Raw genomic sequence first — 7,795 nt, forward strand, 5'->3', positions numbered from 1 at the left:
ATGTGAACTCTGTATTGTGTAAGTGGCCTACACTGCAACAATGCTAAATGCAAGGAGGAAAGCAAGAACAGCAACCAGGAGCAACTTGTCCCCATTTTCCGACCTCTTCTCTAACTAGATAGGAACAACTCCAAAAGCCTTATATCTCCATTTAATTTGCCATAAAGGGTGGAAGAAAACCAACGCAACTGTCTGAACGCCCTACAAGCAAGGCCAAATAGCTCTGAAGGGAGGACTACACCATATTTTGTTCCAGATGAAAAAAGAAACAATTACACAGGATAATTAATTTAACTCCATGCAAGCAGGCATGGACTTCGATTCAAGATCTCATGGTACAACATACCATGGAACAAGTTAAGCCTGGCCTACAACCACCTACTACAGCCAACTAGATGCTTGATTTCCTCAGTTCCAGAATGGTATGAAGAAATAGCTTTTGCACATATTCCAAAATAAGCAAGCAGTAAAGATGCTGGTATCGGCCCTCTGAAACTTAAATATCCTTTTCTAGCCCAACCCATGTACACTTCTGATATATAACTTTATTCAGCTTTTCTGCCTGAGGCATGGAAGGGAAACAACATCATTTTGCCTAATAAAATATTATCTCTCTTTTAGGGAAAGATCAAGTTGGCTGTGAAAATGCAAAAGATCCTATTAAGTTATTCAGAGTAGTAATATAAGTAGTTCAGAATAACAGGCTCACATACATCGAACACATCAAGACTATATGAGGAAACTGCCTGCCAGCTTACCTTTGGGTCTAGATGGAGTTGAAATATCAGAAAATGTAACGTACAAAGACAAGGAAAACTCCATTACGAGGTCATGCGGCAGATTGCTCACCTCCCGTTTCCCACACTCCAAATTCTAGTATTTGTTAAGAACACATTGCCTGTGCTGCACAATTGTGCCTTTCCCCAGTTACAACAGGGATTTTTCTTCCCTTTGAAGAATATAGATTTTTCACATTCAAAACAGTCTGGGTGTGCAATCCTATGCATACTTAATTACTTCTCTGAATTAAATGAGGCATACTTGAATGGATACATACAGCCCTGTGTGCAAAAAGCTTTCTGGATGTTATCTACACAATCACTGTTATCTGAGCCATTTGTCCAACTGGTTTTCAAACTTTTTATCTTCAAGGAACTTCTTCCATGTTAGCATTGGTGAAGCAGTAAGACTCAAATAGGGCATGTAAACTCTGATTAGAGAACATGGAGCTATGTGCATGCTGGCCCTACCCCTTACTTCTTGTGTGCCCACCTAAACCTATCAATTTCCAACTTCATTAAAGAACAAGATTTGGAGAGGCAAATGGTTTCACTAGTCTTCATCTGAGTGCAGTAAAATACCTTGATAAAGCATGGTCTGTATCACCTGGAAAGTTTTGTCTAGTGAAAAAGTCAACATGTAATCATTTTTTGGCCTGCATTAACTTTGCACAGCAATATACATGCTCTACTCTAAAGGAAGGGATGCAGAAACTTACAATCTTCTATATGTTGCTGAACCCTAACTCCAGCAGCCCCCTCAGCGTGGCTGTAAGTGAAGGAATGTTGAAAGTTGTGGTTCATCAACATTAGAAGGAACACTGGTCCCAAACCACAAGAATTGGGGGGGGGGAGTGAGTGATGAGCAGTCATGACACAAATTATAGCAGAAGTTGGGATACAAGTATCTAAGGATAGAGTATGCATCATACAGACACTGCACATGTGCCATAATTTGGTGTAAGCTCAGTTTGATGTAAGCTCAGTTGATGTCCCCAACCCTTCCTTTAAAGATTGCCATTAATACTGCTAATCATTATTATAACCAAGGCAGTCTGACTGTACAACGAGAGGGAAAAAAAACAGTTATATTTGCTGGTAGAGACCATGGCAAACTTTACAGAGGAAAGCCTCACTCATGAAGTAAGATAATGCAAGCCAGCTGAAGAGAACATTGTCTAATAATCTATAATGAAAGAAAGAACTTGTGAATTGCACACTCTTTTTTCCTTCTGGTGGGCTGCACTGGAAGTTGAGAAGGCCTCAAAAGCTTAGTAAGTAACCAAAACTCTTGCAAAAATTTAGTAACTGAATTCAAAATTTTTATTTATTCCATATTCAAGGCAGCTTTCAATAATAATAGTGATTAACATAACAAAATGCAGTTTAAATGAAAGCCAAAATTAAAACCTATCACTAAGAGTTAACAGTTAATAATCAAAAGCTTGGTGAAGGAGGTTTTTTCCATCTTCCTAAATAGTGGTAGAGTTGGCACCAAGCACACTGCTTTAGAAGTCCACTCCAGATTTCAGTACTGGAAAGTTATTTTCCCCAGCTTCTCACTCCCAGATTAGATATTTAAACTATAAAGAAAATTGTGGTGTAGACTAGTTTAGCCTTCTCCAGTCTGGTGCCCTCTATGTCTCTGCAAATATAATGCTATAATTCTCAGCCACGACTGCTTTTAGAGATGTACTGTATTTCAATACATCCAGAGATTTAAAATAATGGTTTACTACAGTAATTAATGAATAGAGGTGGCACATTAAGGATATGTCACTAACTACTCTCAACTATGTTTTCTCATTCAAACTAACTGGTCTTTGCAAAAATGCTGCAAATTTCCTACAAGGGTTCCTCATCACTTTCTCATTTATATGAGGCTTTCTGGCTCACATCATCCTTAAAGTAGCTTCTGATACCAAAAAAACACAGTAAAAACTAAACACAACCACAAGTAAATGGTAAGATGCTTAAATAAATTGTGCTAAACAAATTAAATGGATAATATACTTTAATATAACATATTTTAAAAGAGCAGATATACATGCATGCAACATATCTGCAAAATAAAACCTTTGTGGAAGAGGAAAGAATACAAGCATCTTCTAGACAACAATGCAACAACCTCCTATTTGCAGAAATGGCTTCAGATGACTTAGAGTAGATGTTTTCTCCATTCATATTCAGGGCTATTAGAAAAGAACAATAGTAGATCATTGTCTCACTAAGTTCTCTGTTTCATACATACAGAGATGAGGTTAAAGAGTGTTTAAAACAGAGGATGTATTTTATAAATGTTTAAAATATGTTCCCATTGTGCAGTTAACAGATTTCAAGGGAAGACTGTTATTCTTTCTACCCGTTTGCACAATCAAAACGAAATGGATGCAAGTTTCTGTTTCCTGCACTTCCATTCAGTTTTATCAATAAAGAGTTTGCATTTTTTTTAGCAGCCGGAAGCAAAGAAAAGCGGCACAGAGGGAGGAGGGGTTGATGCAATATTGCAGAGGTTGCATAGAGGGGGTTCCTCTTCTTAAGCTCCCCTGGAGGAGGAGGAGCTCTGCCCTGTGTGCCTGGCTTTGTGTTGAGCTGCTTACACAGAGACACACGCTCCCACAGACGCCCGTGTGACCCCATGGCCGCCTCTCCCTGCGCAAGGCTTTGCCGGCCACGTGGCTGTCACAACCTCAACCAAAATGGGGGAAGCTAAAACTGGCGGAACTAAACAAATCGCAGCCGATGACAAGGGGGGCGGGGGGCGGAATCCTACTTTAAACTGGAGGGAAAAGAGAAGATGATTATTTCATTCTCGTGTAACTTCCAAGACCTAAGTTTTCTGCAATCTGCACGAGAGCTCTTATGCCTTACAACTTCACACGGAAGAAAACTGACAGAGCTTTTCCTTCCTTCCTGATCGTTTTAAGCGCGTAACATTTCAGCAGTCGCTCAACCGTTTCTCTTTCCCCTCTTTATCATGACCGTCCGTAGAGGGAAGGAACAGCCACATGGCAGCGGTCTCCCACGAGAGCCACGTAAAGTCCTGGAGGAGAAGAAAGGAGGTATTTGCGACAGCCGAGCAGCCCGAAGGAGTCCCACCAAGAGTCTTAAGGCCAATCCCTGGTCGCGAAAGGTCACAAAAAACAACCGAGCCTTTCCCCACCTCCACGGAAACCCAGCCCCCGCCTGCCTACTCTCGAAGCCTTAAAACTCTCCCCTCTTACGGCGCCGGAACGCCTCCGGAGTACAACTCGCAGCAGGTCCTATCAAGACAGACATTACCAATTAACAGGGGGAGACTGGAAGATATTCCCGTTTGGGCTCTCGTTCTTCGATCGACAGGCACAGTCGCCCCCAATAGTTCCCCTACCTCCAGAAACAAGCCTTTCTAGCCTCCTCACAGCCCCTTCTCGTTTAATTTCACTTCTCCCCGCGTCCCATACGAACGGTCGGGCCGACCGACTGCTCCCCACGCGAGGGGTAACTGCCAATCAATCGAAAGTCGATCTTCACCCACCCCTGGCCTCTGCAAAACTGGACCCAAGAAGCCCTACTTCGCCGCCTGTGGAAAGCTCCCCGCTTTCTTTAGGTCGCTCCTTTGAAATTCCTACCCTTCCTCTCCTCCCCCCACTCCCCAGCAAGAAGGCATAAAGCTTCGGCTTGGCCATGCAAATGTTCTTCCCTCAGCAGAGCAAACAGAGCCCTGGAGGTACAAACTCCAATTTACACAGATCTTCGACTCCTCTGACAGACGCTCGACCCGATCACCTTTTCCCCGATTTCCAGCGCGGCTCGATTCCACCCATTCCCCGAATTAAATCTTCAACCAGAGCGCGCGGAGACACGCAAGCACGCCGGCGGCGCAATTTAAGCCTCTGCGTTACCCAGCTCACATTGTGCAATCGAGGGAAGAAAAGCCCGAAGACAGCGTCTCCCCCGACACACATCTTAGCCCCACGTCTGGAAATATTACCAGAAGAAAAAAGGAAAGGAGGGAAAGGGAAAACTGAGAGAAAGGCTAGCTACAACTTAGCATTTAAAGATTTGGAGTGAAAAAAAAATTGGAAGAAGGAACAGAAAATCCCAGATTAGGAAGAAAATGAAGGAAATGATATTTGATTCCCGCCCATTTTCCCCAGAAATAGTTAATAAAGGAAATATTCCAACTCACTGTATTCATGAAGCAGGCGCATGGGGGGAGAGAGGATGGGGGCACAATATGGCAGCAGTAGCAGCAATATGGGAAATGTGTCACCGAACAGCAGCGCCGCCGCCTCTGGCTTTCCCTGCCCTGCGAAGCAGCAACAGCAGCGGCGGCGCCACCTCCTCCCTCTGTCTCCCCATAGCAACAAGGCGTCCGAGCCAGTAACTCCTCCTCCTCTTCTCTTATGCTAACCTTCCTTGCTCACGACCAACTTTCGCCTCCCTTTATTGTAAATGGGCCGACCCCCTTCCTCGCTTCTCCTTGGACGGAAGAGCCGAATCCATTCGAAAGGAAAAGGGTGGGCGTGTATTTTTTGTCAGGGTGGGGAGCGTTTTTCATTAGTTAACATTAATGCCTGTAAGCATGCACACACATCCTGTGGTCCTCTGGAGAAAAAAAAAAAGGCATGGCGTTGCTCTAGTTCCTCCACATTTTGACCTTGAATCAGTTCATTCAGGGAAAGTCCATAAAGTTTGTCTATTACAAAAATGGAATTGATCTATTATTGGAATCGGCCATATTACTGATAGAAGGGGGTGAAAGAACTTGGTTAACAGCAAAAACATGGGCAGGGGCTGACTGTGGAACAGATCACAAATTGTCACGTGCAAATTCCAAGTTAAAGTGGAAGAAGAAAGCCAACCAATTTCTATGGTGTGATCTTGACCAAATATTCACCATTTGCAAGGATGGCATCAAGAATCCCTTTGAAGTCCTGAACCTCATTGATCGGGAACCAGAGGAACTATGGCATAAACTTAAAGAAGTTGTTAAGGATAGATGTGAAAAGAGACTGTCAAAGGTGAAGAAAAAGAAGAAAGCAAACTGGACGTCAGAACAAACAATCGACATTTCTAAGGGACGAGAACAGATAGTAACTGATTCAAGGAAGATCAAACAAGGATGAAACGAGTATAGTGAAATTCTGTATACTGGAGAAGTTAACATCCAAGATATCCTAGAAGATACGCCCTACTTACATGAATGTCGAGTACTAGAAGATGAAGTTAGATCAGCCCTCAAGTCGTTACTGAGTCAGAAGGCTACAGGAATTGATGGAATCTACATATCTACAAAAATTTGGCAAGCAACAAAACAAGTATCTGTAAAAATTTTAACAACCTATGCCGCCTGGAGAACGACAAAATGGCCAACTGGTTGGAAAAGGTCAGTCTATATACCAATACCAAAGAAAGGACACTTAACAGTGTGCAAACTATCATGCAATATCCTTAATTTCACATGCTAGTAAAATAATACTTAGGATCGTCCAATGCATATTACCGCCTACAAGGAAAGGGAGATGCCAGATGTTCAAGACAGCTTTAGAAAAAGCTGAGGAACATGAGACATTTTGGCTGATACACACTGGATAATTGAGAAAGCCAAAGAGTACCATAAAGAAGTCAGTATGTGTTTAATTGATTATAGAAGGCCTTCAGTTGTTTTGATCACACCAAGCTGTGGAATATGCTGAGGAAAATGGGAATCCCAGAACATTTCATTGTCCTCACGAGAGGCCTATACACAGGTCAGGAAACCACAGTATGGATAGAATATGGTGAAACTGACTGCCTGCAGATTGCAAAGGACTGATACAAGGTGTATATGCTCCCCTTATTTATTCAACCTATATGCAAAAGATATATTTTGAGAGGAGCTAGATTGGAAGAAGATTAGTGTGGTTTTAAAATGGGAGGAAGAAACATAAATAATTTGTGTTATGCTGATGACACTGCTCTGACAATGCAAATGATCTGCAAGCTCTAGTAATGAAAGTCAAGGGCCACAGTCAAAAATTGAGACTAACATTAAGAACAAATTAATGATAACAGGTACAGCAACCAGCCTTAGAACTGACAATGGTGGTGAATATTTTTTGTCTTTTAGGATTGACTATCAACAGTAATGGAACCAGCAATTAAGAAATACATTGTGGACTAGCATTTGGTAGGATAGTAATGAAGGCCTTCGGAAAAATATTTGGATGTCATGATGGGTCTATACCTACAAAGATCAAAATCATGCAGGCTATGGTTTTCCTTGTGACACTCTATGGAAGTGAAATTTGGACATTGAGGAAGCAGGATAGAAAGAATCTTGATTTTTTTTTAACTTTAGTGTTGGAAAAGACTCCTGAGAATACCACAGATAGCCAAAAACCCCCAAAGAAATTGATTATCAACCCAGAGTTCTCAACAAATCAACCCAGAGTTCTCATTTGAGGCACAAATGATCAGGCTCAGATTATCATATTTTGGACACATGCGAAGACCTAATTCTCTGGAGAAGGCTCTAAGATGGAAAAGGTGGCAGGGAAGAAGAGGATGACCAGCAGCAAAATGGATGGACTCAGTTACAGCAGCAATGTGTGTACTGTAGGAAGATCTGAAGGACCAGGCTGGGGAGAGATCATCCTGGACAAAATCCATCTGTGTAGTCACTAAGAGTGATACTGACTTGATGGAAAATAATCAGTGTATGAAAATGGACCAGCGAGCTAGGTAATGCAAAATAGCAACAAAATACTCAGCACTGGATTGAAGTGGGAATGTTGATGAGGGTGCTGTACTTTATTGGGCAATCCGAAGATGCTTTGCAGCAGAGAGTGGTATTTATTTTTTCAAGTTATATTCACCTTTCTATTCAGAAAGCATATAAGGGAACTTTACTGCAAGTTGAAGTCTTGTTTGGCTCAACCTTGACTCCTGATGATTTCATGGACATGGCCCTGTTGCTTTTCTTGGCAATAGCATGGAAGTGGTTTTCTGTTGCTGCCTTCTGGGAGTATTTCTAGCTTCACAGTGCAGCC

General features: G+C 42.2%; 1 protein-coding gene across 1 annotated transcript in view; it reads right to left on the reverse strand.

The window, feature by feature from the left end:
- Positions 1-5,075, reverse strand: part of FOXN2 (forkhead box N2) — a 47,459-nt gene extending 42,384 nt beyond the window's left edge. Inside the window, exon 1 of the mRNA XM_063301737.1 lies at positions 4,951-5,075. The gene's annotated coding sequence lies outside the window, so the exon portion shown is untranslated. The remainder of the gene's footprint in view (positions 1-4,950) is intronic.
- Positions 5,076-7,795: the final 2,720 nt, after the last annotated feature.

This window comes from Candoia aspera, chromosome 1 (genome assembly GCF_035149785.1).
Source record: "Candoia aspera isolate rCanAsp1 chromosome 1, rCanAsp1.hap2, whole genome shotgun sequence".
NCBI lineage: Eukaryota > Metazoa > Chordata > Lepidosauria > Squamata > Boidae > Candoia > Candoia aspera.